Genomic DNA, 11352 nt, shown 5'->3' on the forward strand with positions numbered 1-11352 from the left:
TTTTCCTTCTCCCTAGGAGTTTTATTTTTTAATGTTGCCAGTAAAGAAGCTATATCCCATTTGAGTAGCATCTTTCAATAAGGAACATTGCTGGTCATTATTTTTTTTTTTTAATTTGAAAACAATGTAAAGGACAGTTAGATATTCCAAGTGAACACAGCAGCGAACTACTTTGGATGAGAATTAATCTACAGAGAAGGTCCTGTTTTTGCTAAGACTAGCACTTGCTTTTATATTAATCAGTTTTACTGACTTCATTGGATAAAAGTAGTTGGGATCTAATCCATGAATGGGATAAAATAACATGGAAAATACCAATTCATTTTTAGTTCTGTTTAAAACAAAAAGATTGCAGAATTTATCTCACTCTGGGAGAAACTTAGTGAAAGGTAACATGGTAACCTATGTCAAAAAAGCATTTGTTACAGAAGCTTTATCCGACTTTCACTTAGAAACATCAATATTCACTCAGTTTTACCAGTGAACAAAATTTCCTGTTTAAACCACTTTTGCAGCATACATCTGTTTCTCCTGGCAGAAACTTCTACCACTTCCTTTCTTTCTGCAAACTGTTAACATGTTGGATACATTCAGCCATGTTCAGAAAACAGTGAGTAATATAATTCCTCATAATTCCCTTCTCCATACAAGGGTTCAGGGAACTCAGATGAACAAGTATGTGTTAAATTACAGGTCATAAATCATGTAAGAAAACTATTTTCTGTGATGCGGAGCAAAAGACAACTTTGTCACAATGCTTACAGTAGGCACTTTCTGCTGCATTTTATCACCTGCATGCATTAGTAAACCCTCTGTCCTATTCAGTCATGTTGCACTTGTGCATAATCAGTCTGCTCAGCTTTTAAAACTTCTAGTACATTAATTCTCACAGTGGCATTCATCTCGAATTGGATTCTAAGAGCTAAAATAAAGCTGTCATTAATTTACTGTAAACATATTCTGACTCTAGATATTTAATTTACTTGTCTTTGAAAAAGAGCAGTAATAACAAAATAGTAATATTGCTCTTTTTTTACCACCCATTTTTATAGTGTTTTCAAGTGCTAATCTCAAGACAGCATTTAAAAGAAGCTAGCTGTAATTGCCCTCACTTTTTCACAAGACAATCCATTAAATACAACCTTTATGAGCTGATTACCACTGAATATATTTGAGTTTCTTAAACATGAACACGTTCTTAAATATTTCCAATTAGGAACTTGTGATATACAACATAAGGAATAAGTGTGCAAATTTATGATTTATGATTTATCACCATAGGATGAGTACTCAGGAAATATTGGTGGGTACAATCTCTTCCTTCTATCAAATCATTGCACTTTCCATTATTTCCCTTGGCATTGATCAACGCTTCATGAGATGAAAATTAGGACTATTACGGTCAATACAGCATTGCTATTAAGTCTGGTTTAGCGATCAGTTTTAAATGTTTCCAGATCATTAGCCATGTGGTGGTTGACATTTCAGCGTGCAATTAAAGGCCATGTGAAAAAATATGTGTTGCAGTATACAATTTCTAGCACTTCAGAGATGCTATAGTGGCTTCCTAAAATGTTTGGAACATTATCTTTTCCTTTACTATGAAGAGTATAATTTCTTTAACTTATGCAGACATTACTCTGACTTACTGAGGTATTCTCTAGAGTCATGATTCATCAAAGTGAAAGCCAAATAAATGCAATCCTGGTGTATATATAACAAGACCATCTTATGTCACTATAAATTACCTCACAAGGCACTGGCATTATCCCCTTTCCTAGCCATAGTGGGTCATTTCTACCTCCAGGTAAGCACATGTTTGCAGGTAACATTTTCAGTCAGTCTGCTGATTTTGAGTTCTTGTACAGTGTGACGGCCAGAGTTCACAATGCAGCTTCAGGCTTTCTCTGAAGACAGGGAGCCGTGATGAAAAAAAGAAAAAAAAAAGAAAAGAAAGCTAAATTTTAAAAGATAAAGAATCTCCCTAACTTAGTAGGATAGTACTAATTTGAATTGTTTCAATCATCCTATTATTTACTATTATCACTCATACCTGAAAATAAAAAAGACAACAGATAAAACCATAGGAAAAGAGTCTCAAAAGTTAGGTTAGGGACATAAAAGTTTTAAGCAGTAAGCATATCACATTTTCTCTTCAGACATTTTTTTCTAGAAGGCTTTAAAGGAGTTTTGCATAACTGTGGCAAGTAGGACATTGAAATTTGGTTTATAGTGAATGAAACATACACCTCTTTCAAAAATACAGTTTAGAAGAATAACGAAAGTAAGTACTAGGTAGGAACTTCTGTACTGTACTGCTCTAATGATTAAACTTCTCAAGGAAATAAGTGAGCAGGTGAAAATTTGTGTTTAGATTTGTTTTTAACCTATACTTACTAGCTCAAATATTTATGGAAACTAAAACTTATTATAGACAAATTTGAAGAGGTAAAAGTATTCAGAAATTGGGGAGAAAAAAAGTGTTATTGACTACAGCAGTACTTCCTCAGCAAGTTCAAAGCTGAAATATACCGTTTATCCAACACTGCAACTTCGAAACACTAGGAAAGACAAAATTAAAACTCCTTGATACAGTTCTGCATGCAGTATGAACCATAATTTCTGTAAGTTTAGCTTTGTGCCTTTTCACAAGACATTTACAAAATCCTATATATCTTTGATCTTCTCAATACTTAAATGTGAGGCAATAACTGTAGCTGATGCTATAATTATTAATGTGGTTATATATCTTAAATGATTGATAGGGTTAGCAAAGTTTATTAGAAGGCTAATGAAGTTTAATCTTACTCAAAACTTTGCTTCTTATGAAGCAGAAAAGTGTTTACAGACATTGTGAGAGAGCCTAAAATAATTCTGAACATCATTAATCAGTGCCAACTGAACAAATTGCACTTAAGTTACATGCAACCATTTGCTCTTGGCTTAAAACAAAATATGTGCCTTCTTTGTTTTTCTCATAATTTCTTTTGCTGCTCTTTGTTCTTTTAAATCATGAATCCCTTTATATTCCTTTATTATTTCAGGCAGAGACAGCGGTATTTATCGTTGAGTTTCCTAAGCAGGACATCTGTGCATGTTTATTTAATCAGTTTCAAGATTGAACCTGGAGTTTCATATTTGTATAGTTATTCCTACTACCTCCATTGGAGGTAATAGTAATAGTTTGCAATTCTGCAATAGTTTGCAACTACTGTGTTCAATTTCCTGTTCCTTTTTTTTCTCCGCAGTCTACAGAATTCAGAATATGATTTTTGGCAAGAGATTAAGATGTCTCTTAAGACAAAAGCATTTCTTGCTTCAAAACAGTAAGAGTAATTGAGGGTACAGGACAGATGTCTCAAGTGGCTGGACTGAAGTGGAATATTAGCGTCCTTATCTTACACATAAGTGTGAGGCTTGAGACATCTATTCTGCCAAGAAGGTTTGTTCATCACGTACTTCAAATGAGCCAAAAAGTAAGAAAGCTAATGAACATGCCAGTAAAGCAGGACTGTAACACTGGGATAGTAAAAATCCCACCCCCAGCCTTAGTTTTGATCTCTGTATTTGTTACCTATAGGAATTGCCATAAAAAGAGGGACTACAGATATTGAGTCCCTGGTTGTGTAAATAACCCAATGGTAAAGCTGGGGCTGGTGTGCTCCTTGCCTAAAAGCTCATGGAGAGACAGCTTTGCAGAACATAAGGATCTGAAATTCCTTAAGAGGGCCAGTAAATCTTAAGTGAGAGTTCTTGTTCTTATCCTATTAAGGTGGGGAAACATCAATCTCAGCAGGTATCTCTGGACAGAACCTGTGCTGTCAGTATTATGGGATTTCCAAGCAGAGATGACAGCTGTAGAACTTTCAGACAATTTAGGCTCAGGGATGGCTGAACTATAAATTTCAGACAAGTGTGGGAGAGAGACAAGTACCAGGCATACAACTCATCCAAGAAGGTACCAGTTCTTAGCTTACAAAGAAGGAATGAAGGCACCTAGAATTTGTGTTTTGTAAAATTGAGACTACTGTGCTGTTTTACAGGCACATCTTTAGAACAGGAGATTTATGAAATAGTTAAATTTTACCTTTTTATCACTTCTAAGCACTCAATCCCTCTTGTAGATCTGGTATAGAATGTTCCTAAAATAATTAGCTCCAATACACAAATTTCTTAACCAATTATATGGCATCATTGTTATGTGGTAATCCACCAAATACAGTTGTTTACATGTTCCTCCAGTTTTATTACAGGAGCTCCAGCTGTAAAAAATCTATTAAAATGAACAGATAATGAGGAACCTCCTCTTCTCTCAGAGAAGGATCATCCTTTCTTCTGATAGTAATTCGTATGATTTCTTACAACCACCTTGAGAAAAACCGAAGAATAATCATAAGGAATGCATTCAGTTACATTTAGCATCCAAAAAAAAAGCCTCTTGCAGACAAAATATCCATGAATGCTTGTAATTATCCTTAGTCTGTTCAGTTTTGAAATCTGTACTTAAATGTGGAGTAATGATCTACCATATGTCTTATATCCTCCTTTCTGCTAAAAATAGTGTGACTACATAATGTAACACTTACATAAGCATTTTCTTAAACTCCGTCCATTAATATTTATACTTTTCTTAGAACAAGGTTTATTAGTAACCTTTCTAGAAGAGCAACAGTTTTCCTAACAAAAAATTGTGATAAAAATACAGAGACTATATTGCTTTTCCCTTGAAATCTGAAGTTATTTTACTTTTGGCAGTTGCTACATGCCAATTGTTAATTAAAGTCAAGATATTAGAATGAGATTATTTCTTACATATAGTAATCAGTAGCAGAACAGAAAATGATACTTCTAGTTTTTCTATATGATGTTCATAGTTAATGCAATCATAGAATTTTATCATGTATCGCATAAATAAAGACATTCAAATGAAAACGTGGGTATCTATCACAAATTCAAAAAAGAAACACTTAGGAAAAGCATATAAATTCAAGAATATTCTCTAGAGTACTTTGTGCATAGGCTCTTGAAATACTTTCCAAACATAAAATACTCACTTAGAAGTTTCAGATCTGTTAAGGAAAACATCAGTTTATGTTGTTGTTTGTTTGTTTTTTGGGGGGGGAGAGGGTTGAGGGTAAATAAATAACCCTAGATCATAATTATTTTTACTGGGGCTAAGACCCAAATGACTGATATTAGTAAACCTGATTGACTCTGATGAGGTCTGATGAGCCTTAGAACTCACTTATTCCTCTTTAAAGTAGATTGCCTGTTCCCTGTGATATGGAAAAATAATTTCTTCCTTCATCTTACTTGAGCAGACAAGGCTGCGTACTTTCACTACTTCACAGTTCAAATACTCCAACCCAGCTTCCTAAAACCCGTTCTCCTCAGACTAAACACTTTGCATTATATACTTTGATATACTCTTTGGTATATTTTCGTAAGTCAAAAATCTCATTTTCAAATGGAAATTCTCATGGACTTTTGAACCTCTTCAATTTCACTACAAAATTCTATTTAAAAGTTATAAAAATGGTACTAATTAAAATAAACGTGCTGAGGTGTGTTATAGATCTCTGAGACCACTGTAGAGATAGAAAAAGACTAACACACCAGCAGTTGGATTCTCAGTAAATACTTAGAATGTATCAGCATACAGGAAAAAATCAATATTTTTATTGAAGGTAGAATCAAAGATAATAAACAATGAATCACGTGGAAACCCATAATCTTAAGACTGTCATATCAGCCTAACAGGTATTCGTTTTGGATAAGTAATCTTATTATCGCAGAATAAAAATTATATGAAGGAGTTACAAATATTTTGTTATGGAAATGAGAATATTCAGGATTAAAGCAGAGGCAACCAATTTATTTTCATCATTGAGTGAGAAGATCAGCAAAAATTCACATACAGTATCTTTCTACGTCTTTGTGGGAATCTGCTTCTTGTGATCTGCTGCTGCCAGATTTAATGTGCTGAATTTACTATACACAAAGTTGTCTGATTCACCTGTGCTTTTTATTTCCTCAATAGAGATACTGTTTTGTGTTGCTGTTCAACAGCACAGAACAGTTACCTAGCGAACATTTTTAGCACTTACAAAAAATGTAAGGACATGAGCTATTTAAAATATTATGTACATACTAAAAACAATCATTGGCAATACCTGTATGTTATTTCTAAAAACAGACTCTGATTCCTTCTCTACGTTGTTCCAGGACCATTCAAGAATATCGGGTTGGCTAGCATGGCAGATAACAAGGACTATCATGCAACTAGCATAAACATTATTGTGTCTACCAGCCCCTAGGGAAATCACAGCTGAAGAGCATTTCCTAGCCAGGCAGAGCTGTCAGGCAAGTTGCAGAGGGGATGGATCTTTCTTCTTGCAACTGACTGATCGTCCTGGTTGCTGAATTACTTTCTGCTAATGCTCTGATTTCTTTGTTTATGTTTTCTCTTCGTGTATTTCTTTGTTTTGCTTTGTTTTTCCTTTAGGGATTCTACTTTTTCATATCAGTATTTTTCTTCTTGCATCCTTGAGATGTTGACTACTGACATCTCAGCTACTCCACCTCTGTTTGTGTTTTTCCTTTTCTTATCTTGCACAGATTTTGCCCACATCGTTTCCTCTTTCTTAATAACATTTTTCTGAGTAAAAGCAAGTCAGTTGCAAAGCAAAACCAGGCCTGGATTACATTCTGCTGAACCCTTGGGCTGTGTGTTACAAGAATGGTGTTCACAGCTAACAGATTTACTCAGTGTTACGGGTGAACCTAGATTATACTCTGGCAATTCCTGCTGAGCTCAATGCCTTATCTGCTAGGCCACATTGCCTGCCTTCAGTGACAGCACTTAGTAGTGCTGCCCAAACCACCGTGCTAAAGAACAACAAATTTTCAACATTTACGGATGCTGCAGTTGAGTTAGCGATACCACCTGAATCACCACCCTTTCTATTTATAATTCCTTGTATAATTTATATGTGTAATTTATAATTACACAATCACCTATACCTTTCTATTAAATAGGACTACTGCATTACTCAGCTCTCATTTAAGAAAGAGCTATTCAGTAGTCTGTTACTTTCCACTGCATTCCAGTCCCTCATTTGTTCCATGTTATTAAGGCAATTATTATTTACTTAATGCATCCCTCACAAAGTTCATTACTGCAGATGACTACAGGGTTTAGCCACAAATTTGGAACTTGACTTCCAGACTAGAAGATATTTACATAATACTTAATTGTTGTTTCATAGGATGTTAAGGTTGGAAAAGACCACTAAGATCACCTAGTCCAACCACCAAACCATCCCCTCCATGCCCACTAACTCATGTCCCTCAGTACTTCACATTTCTTGAACACCTTCACGGACAGTGACTCCACCACATACCTGGGCATCCTGACATTAAAGTCTGAAGATCTAGGATCAACCTTCCATTTTATCCTGGTTTATTCTTGTCCTAATAGCAGCTGATAGTCCAGCATTAACAATGTACTACACCTTTTGCCTTCAGCTATTGACTGTCATGAAATATGAAGACAGTCAGAGTCATAAGCCCATAGGAAGTAATTTTAAATGAGAAGGCTATAAAAACTGGTCCTGCAGCATTGATGTCAAGTATGGATTTAACTTTTGTGCATACTGCTGTCTGAAGGAATTCTCAGTCTCCTTCTATATCTGTCCAAAATTTATGGGGAAGGAAAGATACTTTGAAAAATATTGATAGAAATATATCTGTAAACAGTTTAATTCTGATCATAAAAATCAGAGATCTTTAGGTAACTTATGCAGTTTCCATGACTGACTTTCACTTAAGACTCCTAGTTTTAGACACTGAATACATCTTTACTGCTAGGTCAAGTCCCAGTCTTTGAAAGGTGAAGTACTGAATATATATTTTATACAGATAAGGCAGGTTTACCAAGCAGACAATAACTTATTCTTCTCTAAGAATCAAGACTTTACTGTGCAGATCACTGAAACAACATAAGAAATATAGGTGGAAGAAGAAAAGCTTGTGTCTTTATAAAGAAGGTGTGTAAATCAATTTCAGATGTAACCACAGCTCAAGTAGCTGTCCATCAGTACTCACTTGCTAGTGTCCTTTTCTGTCTTTAAGATTAATATAAATAAGATACTCCCACCCATACTTTGGAATTCTGGATGAAAGGAACAAAAGCTGTCATTTTATGAGACAGGAGTGCATGGATATCAATGACTTCAAGAAAAGTTGGTTTTCCTTTACAACTTGGGTAAAAATAAGGTGTTTCCTTGAATAGAGGTTCTACTGTCTATGTCATCAACATATAAATTGCCTAGCAGTCTTGAATAGTATTTTTGCTTTTTAAGGTGTTTAACATTTCCAAAATCCTTGCTCTTATCCCTGTCAACTTATAAAAATCATATTTATAACGCAATAACTATATTCACAGTGTAACTATGTCCATAGAAACCAAAGAACGAATACTGTTATTGCAAAATAAATTACTTGTTATTTTATATTTTATTTTCTCTGCCATATGTAATGAACTATACAGATATAAATAAACCCTCAGAACAGAGGAACATACAGTTTTATTAGGAAATCAAATCCTCCACTAGGTCACAATCTCATTAGGCCTTAGTTTCTTGTTTTTACCAGTTTCCTTTCTGATTTATTTGAGAATTTAGAAAGCAAGACTTTGAAAGTACAGACAAATGCTAACACTTCATTTGAAAGACTATGGAATTCTCACACTCACAACTTCTCCTGCTTGTTGTTTTCCAGCAGAAGCAATGTAGGCCAGATATTTTGCATTTTTTCTTGAAAAAAATCTTCCTAAAGTTGCAAATAACTTAAAAATAAGTGCATCTAACATTTTCTAGAAGTAAGAATTATGTTTTCCCCTCTCATGCTGTACTGCCTGTGTGAGGTATTATCTGATACAAGGTCCTGATTTTTAATAAGAATTTTGCATTTTGGCAGTCAATCAGACTGTCTCAGATAATTTATGAACTCCTTTGCTCACAAATTAAACTGATTCTGTTCTGGAGAAATCCATGAACTAGTTTTTCATGTATGACAGAGTGATGTATGTTTTCTGTGATGAAGTGGTACTTTCCTGAACCCTGATCTTTCTGTAGATATTAAGCACTGATACTCTTCACTTTGCTGAAAAGGATCTCAGATTATTAACAATTATGCTGACTAATTTAACAATAAAGACCAATTAGCTGGTTGAAGTGTTCAGATAGGTCGGTAGTAAAATAGGCATTGAAGCTAGGAATAATCTACTGTCAATATAAATCCTTTTTTTTAATAAGACAACAAAATGAATATCAGCTGTCCATTGCCTATAGTTTGTTCACTGTTTCAGGCTGTTTTCTGTGGAGCAATTGGAGTAATTTTTGCTAGAATGCTGATCAATACGATTTATCTGGAATAAGCAGGTGAGGAAAGTGAAAAGCACAGGTTTGATTAATTGAATACAATCTTTACAGAGGCCTGAAAGAGGTTGATAATGAAAAATTATTTTGATGCAGCAGACCAGAGAAAGGACAAATACAAATAAACCCCGTAACAAAACTAAACATAGAAATGATAAACTACAAATATTCCAGGCATTAGAGCTTTCTTACAGTTGGTTTTACTCTGCTTTACCCTAATAGGTTAGGCATTCAGCAGATTTGAAGGGTTTACCAACAACAATCCTGGGTATGTTACTCTTTGTCACTAAAGCAATTCTCTGCTTAAAAGATGGTTTGTGATTTGTTCTGCTCCCGAGCTGTCTGCAGTTCTAATGATCTAATAAACCTGTGGTCCTTTATAGTGCCCCATCAGTGTGGAACTAGCCCAGAGCTGCCACCTAACTCATTAAAGTTCACACCTTCTTATCTGTGTTTACCTTACACTTCTGTAGTGTTCAGAGGAGACAAGGGAATTATCTGAAAATTAGATACTTATACTTTGTTAGACAGCTAAAGTTATACAGGTCTCTATAAGAAAATTATTACATTTAAAGACAGTTTATTTGGCTGTCTTTCCACACCTATTCTGGACTTATGTGCTCTCTTAAAAGTCCTGTAAATCCTCTAAATCACCTTAGATTTCTCTTCTGTCAAACAGAATAGGATTAAAGCTCTCAAGAGTATTCCAAAGGCTATCTTTCTGAAAACCATAATACTGGTTTTATTTTATGATTATTACAATGCAAAAGATTTACTGATTTATCCAAAGGCAGCAAAGAGACTTTCTCAAAGTACTGAAAGGAATTCTGGGTTAGAATGATGAAGTGCCTATTGCCTAATGGCTGGTTCTTCATAGCAGAGAGCAGCTCTCTGTCATTACAATATATGCACCAGTCAGGCTTTTGCTAAAATCTATTTAAGCTTTAGAATGTATTATTTATTAAATAAACCTGACTTTCATTTGTCTCTTTGCCTCTTCTAGTATTCCAAAATATTTTATTTACATTTCTATTCAGAACAAGATGTTGCAGTTCTATGATTCTATGTCAAGATTGTTAAGTGTTTCCTGCTAGATTAGTGGTTTAAAAATTCCAAAGAAATGGATAACAAAAGACTGATAATATCTGTATGAAGCTGGTGGCTTTGTCTAGCAGAGCTAGATGTGTTTTTGCACATCAGTTGCTTCGTTAAGTCTTCAATTTTAAGACATAGTTCTCTCACTCTTTAATTTGGAAAATTCTAATATTAATTTTTTTTTTTATGTTGTAGTTACTGAAAATAGCTTAGCTATCTAGTTTCTAAATCCTTATTTTAATTCTTTGATATATAACTAATATATTAACACTTCATTCTGCTGTAAAAATCTAGGAGCTAATCTAGAGCAATAAGATCATCCAGGGTTGTTAATAATTGTAAATGATGACTGGACTAGGAAGCGGACAAAAAATATCTCAGGGTGTAACTGCAGAAAGATATCACAAATTCACAGATTCATATGGGTTGGAAGGGAGCACTGGAGATGACCTATTCCAACCCTATTCTGAAGCAGTTTCCTACAGTAGATTCTACAAGAAAGCATCCAGGTGGTTTTTGAGTCTCAAAGGAAAACCAACTGCTTAGGCCTATGTAGGCTGACTAGAGAATTTACCTATGGCTACATGGCTGAGGATGCTAGGTTTTGGATTTGTTTATTTTTGTTTCTTTCTTTCTTTTTGTTTCCTTCTTTTTTATCGTTCATAAGTGAAATTCAAGAAACTTGAAGACATCCTTGTCTCAGTTTCACTTAAAGCCATAGAAGAGCACCAATTACATTCCTAGCTGTTTCTTCACAGGGCAAAAAGGTAATTATTTTTTTTTCCTCTGTATCTTGCTGAGTGCAACACTTCAAAAA

The sequence above is a fragment of the Meleagris gallopavo genome, chromosome 4 (assembly GCF_000146605.3).
Source record: "Meleagris gallopavo isolate NT-WF06-2002-E0010 breed Aviagen turkey brand Nicholas breeding stock chromosome 4, Turkey_5.1, whole genome shotgun sequence".
NCBI lineage: Eukaryota > Metazoa > Chordata > Aves > Galliformes > Phasianidae > Meleagris > Meleagris gallopavo.